This window comes from Mastomys coucha, unplaced genomic scaffold, assembly GCF_008632895.1.
Source record: "Mastomys coucha isolate ucsf_1 unplaced genomic scaffold, UCSF_Mcou_1 pScaffold6, whole genome shotgun sequence".
Classification (NCBI taxonomy): Eukaryota; Metazoa; Chordata; class Mammalia; order Rodentia; family Muridae; genus Mastomys; species Mastomys coucha.
In genome coordinates this window covers 27,771,878-27,789,805 of record NW_022196912.1, presented here as the reverse complement: position 1 = coordinate 27,789,805, position 17,928 = coordinate 27,771,878, and the positions used below count along the sequence as shown (strand labels likewise).

At 43.9% G+C, this 17,928-nt stretch overlaps 1 long non-coding RNA gene across 2 annotated transcripts in view; it reads right to left on the bottom strand.

Moving 5' to 3' along the window:
• The window catches only part of LOC116080855, a 248,231-nt gene extending 230,509 nt beyond the window's left edge, over positions 1-17,722 (bottom strand). Inside the window, exon 1 of one of the 2 annotated variants that reach the window (XR_004114641.1) lies at positions 16,893-17,722. This is a non-coding gene — a long non-coding RNA (uncharacterized LOC116080855). The remainder of the gene's footprint in view (positions 1-16,892) is intronic. The other variant, XR_004114642.1, reaches the window with a different exon arrangement.
• Between the last annotated feature and the right edge of the window lie 206 nt (positions 17,723-17,928).

The following is a 17,928-nucleotide window of genomic DNA, read 5'->3' as shown; positions in this document are numbered from 1 at the left end:
CTCTCTCTCTCTCTCTCTGTTAGGGTTTCCATTGCTGTGAAGACACACCATGACCAAGGCAACTCATCTCTTATAAAGGACAACATTTAATTGGGGCTGGCTTACAGGTACTTGAGGTTCAGTCCATTATCATCATGGCAGGAAGCATCCATCCAGACAGGAGGAGCTGAAAGTTCTACATCTTCATCTGAAGGCCACTAAGAGAAGACTGGCTCGAACAAAGTTAGGAGGAGGGTCTCATGGCCCACCCCCACAGTAACACACTTCCTCTAACGAGGCCATGCCTCCTCCCTGGGCCAAGTATGTTCAAACCACCACATCCTTCTTCCCTCCTTCCCTCCCTTCCTCCCTCCTTTCCTCATGCCAGGATTTGAATCCAAAGCTTCGTGTAAACTATACAAATGTTCTACCACTGGGATACATCCACAACCCTTATTTTTCTTCTCAGATTGAAGTAGGGTCTCCCTAAGTTGTTCAGGTTGACCTTGAACCTGCTCTGTAGCCCAGGCAGGCAGGCCTTGTACTTGTGCTCCTCTTCCCTCAACCTTCTGAATAACTAACATTACAGGACCATACGACTAAGCCAGGCTTTCTTTCTACTGATTTTCTAAAATGTGTGTGTCCAGTAGAATCCCCAGGAGTAGCCACCAGTCAGTGCTCTCTTCACTTCTGAGGGCCTGGATGACTAGATGGCCCCTTTCATATGGTGAATGGCCAGTTTCACAAAGGCTTGGAGTGGGGTGCTTCTCACCATGTAAGCCTTGCACTCAAGTAAGAAAATCTGACTGGAAATAAATAAATTAAATTAAAAAGATTTAAAAAAAAAAAGAAAGAAAGAAAGAAAAGAAAAGGTAAAGCTGTTTTTACCATGGTAACGAAGGTTTGCCCAGACCTACATCTCCTTCATTGACTAGAGTGGTTTTGTGGGTGTAAGTGATTTTTGAAGAGCAAATTAAAAAGACTTCTTATATGTCCCAATAGGCAACAACACAGCACTGGCTAATGGCACTTTCCATCTCTAAAATAATTACTTTTTGTAATAATCTGTTTATTAATGAAGTGTTCCACAAAATAGATAATGATTTCTTAAGATTTTAAGCACACGATTCTTCTCCCTTCTGCTCCATTTTACTCGTTTCTCCCTCAAAGCATACCATGAAGGAACTACTCAAAATACACTAGCAGATTTTCCTAGGTGCAACCATTTTCAGTAATGTGTGTTCAAGTAAGCCCAGTGAGTCTCCATCCACAGTACTGTGCCCTTAAATTATTCTCTCTGATAATTGAAATGTTCTGAAACTGGATATGAGAGCACTTTCACGTTTTATAAACTTACCAGAATTCATTTCATTTCATACTTAAAATGGATGGATTTTATGGCATAGAAATTATAACTTAATAAAGTATTTTGTAAAGAAAACCAACTCAATAGCTTTAAAAGTTATTTCATGTTCCTCCATCTTATCGCAAACATGCCGACTCTCAGGATGGGATCCTTCCAGGGAATGATGGTGATCAGGAAAAAGATGATTAGACCCACACAAAGGAAGATTAAAGAGTCCTAGAGGGGAGCACGCATTACTACTACTACTTTGCAAAGTGAACGGAGTATCAAACTGCCTTCTACATGCCTATCCTTACACCCATAGAGTCTCGTAACTCTCACCCCTCATCAGAGAAGCTTCTTACAGTAGATGGTGGGTGTCATGGAAACTCAGAACTGGTCAAAGCACAGAGAATAAATGCCTGTGGGGCGCTCAGCCCTAAACGGGTTGTATCAAACACTGTCCTTGTTCAAGGCTCAGGGAACATTGCAGAAGAAGGATCATATACATAAAGAGCCAGAGGTCTAAGAATACCAAGCCCAAGGCTCTCTACCAGACATGGCAGAACTATTGTATTCAGAAATTCACAGTATGTATATGCCTGTACACAATAGGCAAAAGATCAAGCCAGTTAACATGTCAGTATGTTGGGGGGAGTTCACTCACCTTGGAAAGGAAGAGTCTTTTTTTTTGGACAGTGGTGGGTTGCCCATATTCTAGTAGCTAGACCTGTGCCTATGCACATATGATAGGCAGTAGTTGGACTCATTGGATTCAGAGAGAGGGAGGGGGAAGGAGAAGAAGAGAGGAAGGAAGAAAGAGAAGGAGAAAGCAGGAGGGAGGGAGGGAAGGGAGAGAGGGTGAGAGGGAAAGAGAAAGCAAGAGAGCAGGAGTGAAGGAGAGAGTTTAAGGTAGTCTAGAACAGAGTTAGAGGGGTGGCTAAATGAGGGATGGGTACAATCTAAATACATTTTATACATGTGTGTGATGGAGGAACATTCCAACCGGATACAAATCCATCAGTGGACATAGCAGAAGGATGTGACTCTTAAATGGAGTTCCCCTTAGTAGATGAGTTCTAAAAAGTGTCACCTCTGGGCTAGGGTGTACCTCATTGGCAAACATTTGCCAGTATGTGTGTTTCTGGGTTCAAGCTGCTGCAGTACGTGTGTGGCAGGAGGGTGTGTGGGTGCAAGTGTGTGTTGGTTCCCACCCTAGCCTTAATATCCCAATGCTGGCATAAAAATAGAGGCTTGATGGATGCTCTGTCTCAGTTAGGGTTTTACTGCTGTGAACAGACACCATGACCAAGGCAACTCTTATAAGCACAACATTTAACTGGGACTGGCTTAGAGGTTCAGAGGTTCGACCATTATCATCAAGGCAGGAGCATGGCAGCATCTGAGCAGGCATGGTGCAGGAGGAGCTGAGGGTTCTACATCTTCATCTGAAGGCTGCTAGCAGAATATTCACTCCCTCCGCCCCCCAGGTAGCTAGGACAAGGGTATTAAAGCCCATACTCACAAGGCCACACCTACTCCAACAAGGCCACACCTCCCAATGGTGCCACTCCCTGGGCCAAGCATTTACAAGCCATCACATGCTCCCAAACACAGGTCTCTTTCACTTATTCCTTATTGCTCTTGCTACATCCTTTATCATCACTGAAAAAATGCCCTGTCCAGCTCCTGTGTTGTCTGAGGTTGTAACCTTAGGCTGTGAAGCTTGATCTATCTGAAAGAGTTGCCTTGTGTTCTTGCCTGTATCCAGAATCTGTGTGTGTCACAAAATAGATACCCAGGAAGGACAGGCTTTGCCCTAGCCTAGTCCTTTCTGCCTTTGCATGAATGTAAAACAGGCCACTGACATTCAGATGTGGGAATACATGTCCAGCTCTGGGGACCTGAACAGCACTTATACCTCTGCAGGGCTTGAGTACCAGGGTAGGAAAAGCAGGAGCTTCCACTGGATGTTGGTATTTTAGATGCTCCACTCCAGCATGCAGTGACAACACTGCTACTGCTGCCTGACCTAAAGAATCTCAAGGCTTTTAACCAGCATTTCTGGAACCCTTGTATGTTCCCCCTGACAACTCTATTACTTTGGGTTAAAAACAAACCTATGCAGCTGTGTAACCTTTAGTCCACAAAGACTGTCAGATCCTAACTCAGAAAATAGCATTGTTCCAAACTCCTGTAGCTGAGAAGGCCCAAGGTGACAAAATCCAGGAAGGGAAGAAGCTGCTAGCTGAAGACGCTAAGAAGATACCAAGAGGAGACCAGTTAAGTTCAATATTAGCGAAACGTGTCTGACTTATGTTACAGTTTAGAAAAATAAGCCATAATAGTGTCACAAATAAATTAACACTATTAAAGAAGCACTATTATTAAGGCTTGAAATTTCTGGCTGAGCACAGGATAACACAGTGATACAACTCACAGTGGTTCAGGGCCTGACACTTAGCTAGAACCAGGTTCAAATTCCAGCCACATCTGAGCATGGCACGGGTGAGTCTACCAACCTTCCCTGAACTGTTTCTCTGTTGGAATGGAAATGATGCCCAATGTTCAAATCCAATGAGAGCTTAAATTAAATAAATCAAGATACAAAGGGCTGGAGTGGAAAGAATAGTGGTTCTCTAAATGATGGTGTTAATTCCTAATCCCCCAAAGCTGTGAACGTCTTGCTTTATATGAAAATGGAACTACCCAGCGATGGTTCGAAGCCTTGAAGATTAATGATAAATTGTGACTATCCAGATGGACCTACATAATACCAAGAATCCTTCTGAGAGAAGGCTAGATGATCAGAATGGTAGGCAGCAAAATCGAGATATGCGTTGCTGCGGGCCTTGAAGACACAGGAAGGGCCAGGAACCACTGAATGGAGAAAGACACTTAAAAACTTGAAGAGCAAGAGAAAGGATTCTTTCCTGAAGTATACTGAAGGAACAGCCCTGCAAATGCTATAAGTTCCGAGTTCCCATATGCAATAATAATACATTCACAGTGTGTCAAGACAACACTAGAAAACAAGAAGAGCATTCGTGCCTGTTCTAACTAGTGTTGGACACATGTTACATTCTTAGAAATGGCATCCAGTAATGGCAGTTACTGATACCAGGAAGGGTGACAGATAGTCTTCTCTTCTAAGTCATCACACAAATGAACCATCTACTCCTTGCTCTCTCCATGGGCAGCCCATCCCTTGTAGGTAGCTGACAGATGGTTATAGAGAATCCATTTCTCAGAAGCACCTCCATTGGCCACCAAGCCATTATTTTTCTAAGCACCATTGCTTCTGACACCCCTTCAGATAAGTATGTACAGGTCTCTGGTGACCCCAGAGGCTTCTCTTAAACTCGGCATTTCCTGGACATCAGACCCACTTTTCTCAGTTCTTTAGAAATTTTTCAAATGAAAAGATTCTGACACCCACCAACATATCTCCACCAGGTGAGACTCTGGTAGGCATTCCCTGGATATCTTAAGCATCTGACTTTACACAAGGGCAGTCATAATTAATTCCCCATTCCAGGTAGAGCATGACTCCCAGTGAACCTAGAGAGCTACTCCATCAGGCTCCCTCAATTAAACCTACAATGACTCTGTGATTGGAGCAGCTAAACAACATGGCTGACTAATGCGATGATGTCATGTACTGTGGTCTCTTGTATTGTAGCTGACTGCTCTCAACCTAACCTTGCAGGGGAGTCTTTAAGACCAGGATGTCCAATAATGCCATTTATTTGTTGCATCTTATATGATTAAACTTAGCTTAGAACTCTAGTCTGTTCTTTGGGTCTTGTCATGTCGATAAAATTATTTTTTGTGTTTCATCTAAAAATCTGTTAAGTATGAACTAAGTTATCTATGTCTGTAATGCTAGTAAGAATATCAATTGTATTTTTTTACAGTGGCATTGGTCAGCATATTTGGGTGTGGTCATAAAACAACTCTAAATTTACCTAGTGGGTATTCTAGCATGCAGTTAATATTACAATTGTTGTCTGCTGCTGTCCTGGGAAGTATTCTAGGACCTCAGCAAATATAAAACCCAAGGATATGCAAATCCCTTATGTGTGCTGTTACATACCATCTATGTACATGCCTCTACATATGGTGTATCATTTCTAGATCACTTATAATACCTAATGCAATGAAAATGAAATGTGAGTAGTCACTCTGTTATAAGATTTAGGGAATAATGACCAAAAAAATTAATCCATTTATGCTCAATATAGATGTAATTTTCCCTCCGATAGTTAGGATTCTCAGTTTGTTCTACGTACAAATGTGGAAGGCCCACTGTCAGTCTGATTTGTTTATACAACCTAGGATCACCTGCCTGGGGTGTCACTGTCTACAATTTTCTGGGACCACCCACATCAACCATTAATCAAGACTTGCCCACGGGACAGAGATGAGGCGTTTTCTAAACTGAAGTTCCCTCTTCCCAGATGACTCTAGCTTGTGTCATGTTAACAAAAAGACTAACCAGTACATGAGCCTAGCATAAAACTGAAAATATAGCTACTTTGTTGGGGCTTTGCTTTTTGCTTCTAGAGAGTTCTGCTCCATTTTTTTAAAATGTGCTCATGAATTATCCTTAATAATCTGATCAGGGAATTTAATGAGGATGCATAGGAGAAACTTGCTTCTGTAGTTGCAAGCTCTTTTCCCATCCTTAAAAATCAGAGCTGTTTTGCCATCTCTAGCATCCCAGATTTTTCTGGGCTTTATATTCCTTAAACATCACCAGTGGAAGATCTATACTACACCCTCAGCAGTGAGCTCTCCCTACTCTCTGGAGTATAATTTGTCCTGGCCAAGAGACTTGAGCTCAATTACAGCAGCTTGGTGCTGTTAGAATATCTTTACTCATCTCAAACTTCAATTTTCTCTTACCCAAGTTCTCTTTTCTTTTTCAGTCAGATTGTTCTCTTTGGCAAAGATAAGAAGGCAAAAGTTCTTCTCTTTCCTCCCCATCCTACAAGCATTGTGTTACTTGATCTGCCATAAATTTGCAAGGGTCTAGGTCTGTCTGCTTTGCCTTCAGCACCAATTCTCAAACTCTCCTGGGGTACTTGCCAAAAAAAAAATGTATTATATAAATAAATAGTTCTCCAAATCTCTTTTCAGAGGCTGAGTCAACTGCTGTGTTAAGAGAAGAGTAGGTGTTAAAACTCATCCCAATGTGCATGGTAGCTCAGTAACAATTTATTCTTCATTCTCATAAAGTACACAAATGAATGAACTAGATCAGTGGGCAGCCATCTCGAAAGGTTTCTCCAAATTTGATGAACTTCTAAGGTACATGCATTCATCTACAACAACATTAAAAATGAGGAGGAGGAGGAAGAGGAGGAAGAGGAGGAGGAGGAGCAGGAGGAGAAGGAGGAGGAGGAGGAGGAGGTGAAGGTCAAATTTTAATGGAGCAGATCAGGAGATGGCACAGGTTACTTCCACTTGTGTGTCATTGGCTAGCTCTCAGTCACATGAGTACACCTAACTGTAAAGTAGGCTATAGGAAATAGCATATCATAGCTGCAAAGGTTGGTGGGAAATGTAGTCTAACTGCAAAGGAGACTGGGAAATGTAGTCTAGCTACAAAGGAGTCTGGGGAGGGTAGTGTAGTATAGGAAGAGAATTATGGAAGAAGCTGCTGAAGTGGATGAGAGGTTAGACTTAGGAATCTGTGATTTTAGGATTCCCACTTGATTCTTAGTAGGTCATGCTTTGTACAACTCTGCTCTGCCCATTCTGAACTCTGTTCAGGTTCCCAGGGATCTTTACAAAGAGTCTTCCTCATCGCTCTCAAACTCATGATTAACATGCTGTAACCATATAAAGCATCAGCAGCTCCTCCAGCTCATGCCTTCTGCTCTACCTACATGTTGGATGGCTCTTGCCTTTCTTCCTTCTGACTGCTTGGCAAATTCCTACTCTGTAAGATTCTTAGGCAAAGTCCTTCTTCCATGACTCACCTGCCCCTAGGGGGCACTGATGGAGCCTTTGCTCTCCCTGTTCTACCTGGACTGCATCTCATTATGGTATTGATCATGCTGAGTGGCATTCATTTAGGTTTGCTATCCCATTAGACAGGGAGATCCTCAAGGGCAGTGTCCTTTTCTTAATTATCTCTGTATCCTCAGAACCTGGCACCTTGCCTGGTACATGGTGGCACTCAGTAAGAGTTTGCTCTGCAGAAATCCTTACCATTAGACAATTTTCTGCAATCACTTATCCGTTTCTTTTATTATTTTCCACTCATGCCAAATAAGAAAAGCTTTTCATTGTGCTTACAATATCACTGCCTTGATTAACCTAATTAGCAAAGGTTATATTTATGGCCCTTCACCCACCCCCAACTCCTGCTGCCATTTCTACTCTACCAAAAGGTGACCTTCCACATAAGTCACTATGATCACAACAAAAGGCATTCCAACACTGGCAATTACACAATAAGAATTTTATTAAAATAACCCCTTCTTTCTTTTTTTATTGGTTATTTTATTTATTTACATTTCAAATGTTATCCCCCTTCCCAGTTTCCCCTCCACAAACCCCCTAGCCCATCTGTCTCCCTATGCTTTCCCCTGCCTTCTTGAGCCATCTTCATTTCCAAATTTAATGTTCCATAGTTTTTTTTGAAGATCTTCAAAATCCTGAATTTTTGAGATACAGAAAGCACATCCTACCATGCTTGTTCTTCAACTGAATGACCGCAATGGAATCTAAGATAACTAACTGTTGAAATGGCCAGCCTCCAAGATGCTCTCTCTGAACTCTGACTCCCCCCCACCTCTCCCTCTCTCCCTCTCTCTCTCTCTCTTTCCCTCTCCCTCCCCCTCCCCCTCCCCTCTCTCTTTCTCCCCCCCCTCTCTAGCACACACACACTTGATCCTATACCTTGAAGTAGCCTTGTAAAGACATACTCATTGACAAGGGCCTAATGCCTACAGCCAATAGTCTTATGGATAGACTTGGAAACAAATCCTTTGATTCACTTAGCCTTAAGAGTTCAGAATCTCTGGGCAAGTGAAATGGCTCAGGATGTAAAGCTTGATGTCCTGATTTTCATCCCTGGAACCCATATAGTAGGAGAGAACTGACCTTCCTCTAATGTCTAGAAATGTGTTATGGCATGCTCACTAACACACATAACACATGTATACATAGTCACACACAAAATAAATGTTTGAAGAAAAGAGTTGGGAATCCCTGCATAACATCTTGAGGGCTGGATATCTCAATGTTCTTAAATTCTGTGAGTCCCATGAGTGGAAGACTGGGCACAGTAGAGTACAGAGTTCTTCCTGGATTTCAAGAATACTGACTTTACAACTCCAGCCAATACTTAACTACAACTTTATAAGTATCTCTAAGCCCCAATCTACCCATCTATTCTCTGGGACTCCTGGTACTGGAGAAGACAATGAATATTTGCTATTTTAAGGATGTTGGGTGATTTCTAATAGGATTGAGCCTCTTATATACATTTTCACGTTAATTTCCAAGCCTTAGGTCAAACTTCAGTAGCATCAGAGATGCAGCCATCATCCAAGAGCACCCAGAGGTCACCTGGGGCAAGGTACAGTCCAACTTCCATTTCTGGGTTTGAGATTTGTGCCCACCAGGAACCAACCACACCCTCCATCTGTTGGATGGCTCAGATTCCCAGTATTGCCAGGCTATGGTCCTTCTCTCTGTGTGCCTGCACTGAAAATTTTATACTCAGGATTCATTGATTTCCACATGGTTTGACGTAGGATTAAGAGAAAACAATTTAACATTTAAAGAGGAAGAAATAAAAAGGAGTTTTGAACAGTGTCTGACATATAGTAAGTGCTAAATGAATGCCTGTTGTTATTGGCATTTCTATCATTGGTACATCTTTACTTTATATTCTTTCACCTCAACTCACAGACCTGCTGCCTTTGAACACCACATACACATGTACCACTGCATGCCACTATTCCTAATAAAAAACAGTCTTGATCACATGTATCAGATCCTATCTGCCACCATTTTGAAATCTTAAGTTCTGTTGAATTGAATTTATCCTGTAGGCTGCTGTACAAAGATCCCAGAAACCAAGCCATATTCAGTTTTTGAGACTTATGTTCTAATCCCATCTATTTTCATGTTTAAATTCTAATTGTTTCTATAAAGCTTTTATATCATCCAGAACTCTCAAGACAATCTTGAAATTGTCTAAAACTATACTGACATGGTTGGGGGCTTTGATATCACTGAGAAGATCTGTGTGGCTATCTAGGAAGATGCACAGTCATCTACAGAAAGTGCATCTCATTTGTCCCCTTCCCCGAACCTGCACCTGTAAAGAGTCAGGGTCTTTTAATGAAAACCCTCTGGTAAATATCATTCAAAGCTTGGAGAGTCACGAAGAATGTGGAGGTACGGGGTTACGATCGCATGACACTTCCTTTCCAGAATGCTAGAGCTGAAACCTTTTTATCTCAAGAATACTCCATTTTTCCAGGGACAATAGTATCATGTTTAAGTAGTTTCCACTCAGAGCATTTTATGTCATGATAAAAAAAAAAAAAAAAAAAAAAAAAGTGCCTTCCTTTGTATAATCAGACGATGTGGCACACCTGCCCTTGTCTTCTGCTACGGCCCAATTATGATGGTTTTCACACTTTGACCTGAGGCTTTGTCCCCCTCTCTTCTTTTTAGGCACCATTTACTCGGCTTCAGTCTTGGAGACCTCCTTTCACTGTGTGTCTTAACCTATGAGTTGTTTCAGTCCTCTTAGAAGTTGGTAAGTGGTAGGTCTTAAATAAATAAAAATGTGTTTCTGAGCAGTTGTACATGAGTGGGATTTTTCAGTAGAACGACCACTGATGGAGCATCCAAGAGAAAAGCTTCCCTTGGTAAGGGAAGACCATGCATCCTTCGGGCATGCAAGCTAGCAGAGTTTCTGCTCTATTATTTAGAATTTTCATCTCATGTTTTCCCATAGCTAGGTACTCTTAGACCAGATGGTGGCTTGTTTCACAGATTTGGGGCTATTTTAAGACACTTGGTAGGATGCAGTGGACACTCAATGGTCTTTTTTGTGAGGCTCAATAAGTCATTTCTCGTCTTGCTTGTCACCCTTGTTCCCTGGAGTGGAGCCTCGGCCCAATATTGATGATGCCTATCTTTCCACTGGCCAAGAACTGGGGACTTCTTCCTCCCAGATTCCTCTGTACAGAAAATGCATGGTGCAGCTTCAGAAGTTCTGACAGAGATCAATATGAAGATGAAGTGAAAACTTACATATTCCAAAAGATCCCAAGCAGCTGAAACCATTAGGTAGATGCTTGGCATTGCAAAAACAGATGTATCTCAAAACTCCATTGACTGTTAGGCATCTCATTCTCAGCCTTTCAATTTATGGGGAAAATGAAGGTTCTGTTTCCTAGAGGAAGGCCTGCCTGTGACTTATGTATCCCACAGGACATCTCTGCTTTGGGGGTACACACACATAGTGACTCCTTAGACAATGCTGTGACTTATGTATCCCACCTCTGCTTTGGGGGTACAGACACACTGACTCCTTAGACAATGCCTTGGCCCAGGCCCAACCGTTTGGCTGATAGAAATGAGATTTGTTGTCCAAAGCCGGACACTATATCCTCCGACCTCTGCCTGTTATTCTTCCAAAGCACATAGGAACTGTGGCATATAGTTAGACTGCCTGAATCCTAGAGAAGACCAGGGAACATGGCAATAAAGCAGTGGTTTTCAACCTGTGGGTTGCAATCCCTCAGGGGTCAAGACTCTCTTGGGAGTCCAAGGACTCTTTTACAGGGGTTGCCTATCAGATATTAACATGGGGATTCATAACAGTAACAAACTTACAGTTATGAATTAGTAAAGAAAATAATTTTATGGGGGGTTCATCACAACATGAGGCTGAGAACCACTGCTTTATTTATTGAATAGAAAGAGCAGAGATTCTAAGAGCTGGGGGATGGGAAAGAGTGGTATGAACTCTGTCTTCTGAACATGACATAGCCATTTCACCAACTCCCAACAGTTGTGGTTACCTGCATAAGACCCATACAAGACTGGGTTCTGTCAACACTCCAGAGCAGATGGGGGATGAACTCGAGATGCCCTGTACTTCCCAGAGCCACTATTGGCAATTGATGGTTGCTGGGAGCGGATGAGTCATTTTCTTCCTTGCTGTAGCCACTGCTTAGTTACCCATGCTCCAGTAAACAACCTCCCACTTGTATAAACAACCCTAATTAAACCCAGGGGGCCACCAAAAATCAAAACAAACAAACAAACAAAAATGCCATGCCAAAGAGAGAGAGAGAGAGAGAGAGAGAGAGAGAGAGAGAGAGAGACTTGGAAAGAGTTAAGCAGAAATGGGAAGGGAAGGAAACAGAGGAACAAAGGATAAAAATGAGCAAATTATATTATACACAGTTATTAAATTGTCAAAAGGTAATAAATAAATGGATAAATAAATAAATAAGACAAGGAACAATCTGGGTCCCTGTTCTAGATAGGAAGCCACTGCCCTGCCTCTGGTCTAATTCAAGGCTTCAAAATGACCAGTCATGACATAATCCCAGCCTTCAGCCCTGCCAAAAACCCAGAGGGAGTTGACAAACAGTGGCATCAATGGACTGGGGAACACAGCAGGGGTCAGGCAAGCTCATTGCCTCTTTTTTTCTTAAAAACCTGCTCAGAAATGTCAGGAGCCATCGGGCTCAATCCTCTCTCTCAAAAGTCTCCTGAATTTTATCCTTACTGTGGAAGCCTCAGAGAGTAAAAGAATCCTCTAAAATGCAATTAAATTTCCCTTTCCACATCCTACCAATCATTCGGGTTTTATTTTTATACTCTCTCATAAACACTGGCCTCTTCTTAAACATTGAAAAGTAAAGTTGAAGTTTGATCATTATAAATAATTCATCAACCAATAACTGGGTTCCAAGCTGCATCCCTCCAACGTCCCTCCTCCCCTGGTGGATGCGGCAAGGCATCAATGAGGAGTGATCTCAGAAGCACACAGACTGTGTCTCCTGCCAGTTTGGGAGTCAGAGCCACCCAGGAAAATTGTTAGAGGCTCTGTTTAATTAGCACTCCTGCCACCTGCAAACAAGTGGTACTAAAAAAGGTGCTGAATTCTTGCCATTGAGAATCTAAAAAAAAAAAAAAAAAGAAAGAAAAAAAGACAGCATCAGCTCCATTCTGAGCCTTAGAATCTAATATTTCACTGACGTAGGCAACTGAGGAGTTACACTTTCATTTGCACACACACCCATACATAAAATTACTTTTAACAATGAGTTATGCTTCAGAAACTGTCTCCAGAATATATCCCTTAATCCAAAGCTCCTACCATCCCTGATCTGCCAAATCTTCCGCTTCCAAGAAGCCCTTCTGATCAGCCCTGCTCTTGGGGATATCTGTGACCCCCCCTTGGAGACTCACCCCCCCCCCAATCTGAGCACTGTTATATTTCTTGCTAACACTTTTGTTATTCTAACCCTCAGAATGAACAAGTCGAAAATGTTACCTAGTTGCCTTAATCCCTTTGGGTGACTAAGCAGGGTGAGAGTGATGACAATCAAACCACCTGATGCCACTCAAGGTCCCCAGCTTAACTGGTTGACATGTGCCTTGGTGACACACCACAGAGTAAAGGTAGCCCGAGAACAATTCAACAATCGTGACTTTTTTCCTTTTCAATCAATGGTGTGGGTTGGATTGCAGGACACACAGTAGGTGCTAAGCAGATCTTTATAGACTGATTTAACCACTGAAAGAACAGTTGCTTAAGTAGGATTTATTAATGCTTTTGATGCCAAGCAGGGGTCATTTTAGTGGAGCACTGTATTAGGAAAACAAGTTTGTGGTGGAAGCACACACTCCAGCTAGCACAGAGGCTGGCAGCCGCTCTGTTTCTTTCCATCGTGATGTTGGAGACAGATGTCCTGTCAAACTGAGGGTTCTGATGAGGCTTCCACCCTTCCAAGCAACCCATGAGTTCACAGATCAAAGAGACACTTGCCCCTCATCTACATGAGTGCTCCGTATTCTAGGACTGTTTCTAGTTCTGGGTCCAGAACTGACTATGAGTAAAGGCAAAACTCAGCATCCACAGAGTCCACTGCAAGGGGAAGATGCTGAGCTAATGGCAAAAGAAGTTGCATTGGTATTTTCAGTGGAGTGAAAGGACAAACAGACAAACCTAAAACCACCTCCACCACCACAACAATAACAGCTTTGGAAGCAGGCAGGCTAAAATTCCAGTTCTGTTACCTGCCTCTTGAGCGGTGGCAGGAGCTCATCTTACGCTCCCTGGACTTAGCCAGTTGACCATATCAATTCCATAGGTTGCCATGACCAATAAGGTAGCATTAGTAAGAGACAGCAGTAGTCTTGGTATGCAGTAGCAACCAAGTAAGTGTTTATGCTGCTGTGGTTGTTGCTCTACATACAAATCAAAAGTAAAGTCCATCTTGGCACAGAAGGTATGTGTGACTCCTTGGTCATCCTGAGGGTGGCTTCCTATAGATAAGAGTAGGGGATTTCTAGCACGAAGCCCTTGTCTGCTTGGCTGCACAAAGAATGGCATACACTCCAAGTAGGAAATGAAATGTTTTAGAGGGTTCCAACGTACTTTCCAGTGTATTATGGGTTCGTTCTTTCCTAATCCATCCACGTGATGAGTATAAATTAATCCTGACACTAGAACCCAGCTTATGACTCAGCACAGGAAGGGCTTGCTATGGTAATGCACGCCATGGAGCTAACTGAAAAATCCTCAACTATGACCAGAGAGGTCCCTGTGAAAAACCACATAGAGAGATCCATGGCAAATGTGGAGCTTGTCCCAGGGACCACAGAACAAGAGGAGTGAACGACCCAGAAGAGATCTACAGGGAAGTGACATCTATGATGGCGGGTAAGAGGTCTCTCATACCACATGGAAGCAAGCCCCTGGGTACATTGGGAGTGTTGGCATGAACTACAGTGATCCAGATGAAATGGAGTTCATGAATGGACCGGAGCTGTTCTACTTTGCTTTCTATTGATGTGATGAACACCATAAGCAAAAGAAACCCGGGGAAGAAAGGGTTTATTTCATCTTACAGCTAACAACACTCCATCATGAAGGGAAATCAGGACAATATCCCGAGGCAGGAACATAGAGGCAGAAACGGGAAAGACTCTACGGGAATGCAGCTGACTGGCTTGCTTCCTGTGGCTTGCTCAGAACCCTGGACCATCTGCCCAGGGATAGCACCACTCCCAGTAGACTGAGTTCTCCAACATTAATCATCAATCAAGAAAATCCACCCCAGACTTGCCTGGAGGCCAATCTGACGAGTCATTTTTCTCAGTTGAGGGTCTCCTTCTTCCCAAATGACTCTAGCTTGCGTCAAGTTGAAAAAAACAAAACAGTACAATTGATCTCTTGTCAGTCTGAAACACAAACACACCACCATTAAACCAATAACCTTTTCTTTCTGATTTATTCCAAGATCTCCTGCTAATACCACAACGTAAAACTCAGCATAACCACTTTTTTAATTTTCAACATTTAAAAAGTCTAAGTTCTCCATAAAAGCCCAATGTCTCTTGAAACCCACAGCCTCTCAATTATGGGTTTCTAGGAAAAAACAAAAACAAACAAACAAACAAACAAACAAACCTTAAATACTTTCTTACTACAAGAAGGAAGACTAGGGCATAGTCATAATCAAAGCCAAGCAAAACCAAACCGCACCATTGTAATAACTCAGTGTTTAACCTCCTAAACTCACTCTTTTGAGCTCCAAATGACTTGAGTAGACCCAAGTCTCCAGCTCTGCCACCCACAGCACGAGTAGCTTTTCTCCTAGGTTTTCACCAGTCTATTCCACACGTGCCACTGTCCTTGGTAGTTATCCCATGGTCCTGGGCTCTCCACTGTGCCTGAGGCTGCACATTCACCAATAGCCTCCCCTGGACTCTCTAAAGATGCTGACCCTCCCACACGTGAGAGGATACAGACTTTCCTACTGATCATCCAGGTGGAACTATTTTCTCAATCAAGGTTCCTGCTTAACAAGTGACTCTAGTTTGTGTCAAGCTAACAGCAGCAGCAGCAGCAGCAACAACAACAACAACAACAACAAAAACCTAAGCAGCCCAAGGGCAGACCTTTGCATAAACAGTAAGCCTCACAGTGAACAGTTAGTAGCTAGACAGAATTCCACAAAAGAAGATGTGGCTTCTCAAAATCCTATTTTCATTCAGGCTCAGATGAAAAGAGAGTAGGGTGAGAAAAATGTGGACACACCCTCTTGGATTCTAATCCATACAGTACATCTCTGTAACCATGACAATTTGACCCCATTGCTATTACCAAAAATAAAATAAAATAAAATAAAATAAAATAAAGCCTTCTCTGGGTGGGGATTCCAGTCTGCTTCTCTTCTCCAACAATGCTTAGCAAGCTAACTGGGAGAATTTTTCTATACTCACCTAAAGGGAGCCAAAATAGGATTCCTGGGGTTCGCTGCCCCTTCATCCACTTGAGGATCATTCAAAACAATTAGTCAGAAGCTATACATAGCCAAATTGCCAAGTTTTAACCTATTCAAACCTTGGCCATGTCCTGTATTGCATATAGCTATCGTACAGGAAACTGCTCAGAATGTAGCTAGATGGTGGACTTCTTGTTCACTGCTGGTGAGCACACACAGATCACCTCAGAGAATGGCTTCCCATGGAGCTGGCATGCCTGTAGCTTCCTTTTTCTTCTCTTTGCATTGAGTTGCTTAGATATTGTCTAGGTGTCTATTTTAAACCCCAAGCGATCCCTGCCTTGCTTCCCTGCTCTCTATACTCTTCTGGTACCTCTTTCGCCATCTTGCCAACTTTAAACCACACTTAAATTTCACCTTCAGGTGTAGTTTGAGGACCTCTGGGGGCTGTTCCCACACACACACACAACTGCCACCCTATCTCCCTCTGAGGAGCCTCTGTCACTGCCTTAAGGTCCACTAGCTGTCCTGTCATGGGGGTAGATTCCTCCGGGATGCAAGCACTGTGCATCCCTAACTCACCTTTCAAGCTTTCATACACTAAAACTTCATCTGTTTTTCACCCCCAGGACATGCAGTTACTCTAACACCAATGGCCCATCTCCCTGCTGTCTTCCTCCCTCTTCACTGACAGTTCTCCTGCTACCCTCAGCAGATTATTATTATTTATTATTTATCAGCCATGACACTGTACTGTGCTTCCTACAAGATATTAAAGGATACACAAGCTCTGTACTGAGTTTACAGCCAAAACAGCAGAGCTGTGGGTCTGACATCACAGGAGACCCTCCCCCAGAAAAAAAGATCTCTGGCGAAGTCTTCCCTCCTCCCTGGCAAAGACATGAGTGGAGCCTAGTAAAGCCTTCCCAGATCAGCCCTAAAACCCAGCTACGTCCCTCCCCTATTACCATGCCCCCCTCCGCCCCCAGTTTGAAATAGGCCTCAGAGTATTTTCGTGGATGGGAGGGTATGGGTGAAAAGAAATGAAGAAAGGAACCCACCGACTACAAACTTCAGACTTTAACCTTCAGACTTGCCTGAAAGATGGAGGGGAACTGAGCCACAGGCTTTTCCTCTGAATCTCAAAACAGGTGAGGGGGTCTGTGGGTCTGGGAATAAGACACAGACCTGCAGAGTTAGCAACCCAAGGAAGACAGGCACAGAAAAGAAGGTGTTCTGGAGAGATGAAAAAGCTCACACCCACACCAGGTAGCCACAGGTCTCCAGCCAAAGTTTCCTCTTAGTGTTCCAGTTAGGGTCTACGTAGACAGCCAGCGTGCATAGGAAAAGGGGAAGACTCAAGTCAGTATGGACCTTGGGAGGGTTGGCTGCAGCTGAAGTGTCAAAGCAGGCCTGTGGGATCTGAGCAACCCAGGGAGGTCTGTGAAACCAGGAAAGTTCGCATAAGCTCTGGAGTCAGAGCAGATGCAAGAAGACAAGACTGGCGTGGCTTGCGGTGGTCTTTCGGAGATGTGGACATTCCCTACTGCTTCTCGAGGCTGGAGTGTCATAGGGAGGGCGGGTGCTGAGAGAAGATTGGACTTTTCTTTCTCAAACTTTTCCACCAGTTTCCTCAGGTGTTGACAGCAGCAGGGAAGCTCTCTTCTGTCCGGATCCTTGAAGCCTGGGCTCTCGGAACCCGGAGGCCATGGCCCAGCAGCCCGGCCACGCGCCGTGAGTCTATCCGGCGCGGCCACGGAGCCGGGAGAGCCAGGAATCATCGCAGGGGGCGGGGGCGGCGGACCGACCGTGGACACACCCGCTGGCATTGAGCCTGGGATCCGGCGCGCGGCTGCCCGGGATCCCTGGGGCCCCGGGAGCCAAGCGCTGAGCCGGGCTGGGGGCGCCCCGCCTCTCCCACCCTCCGCCCCCGCCTACTCGGGCGTCTGTGATTGGCTCCGCCCGCCCCTGGCTGCGCGCCGAAGCCCGCCTCCCTCGCAGCTAAAGCAGACGGTACCCGGAGAGGAGCGAGCCAGAAGGGAGCATGGTCCCCGCGCCGCGGCCGCGCCAACCCCCGCGCCGCCGCCGCCGTCGCCG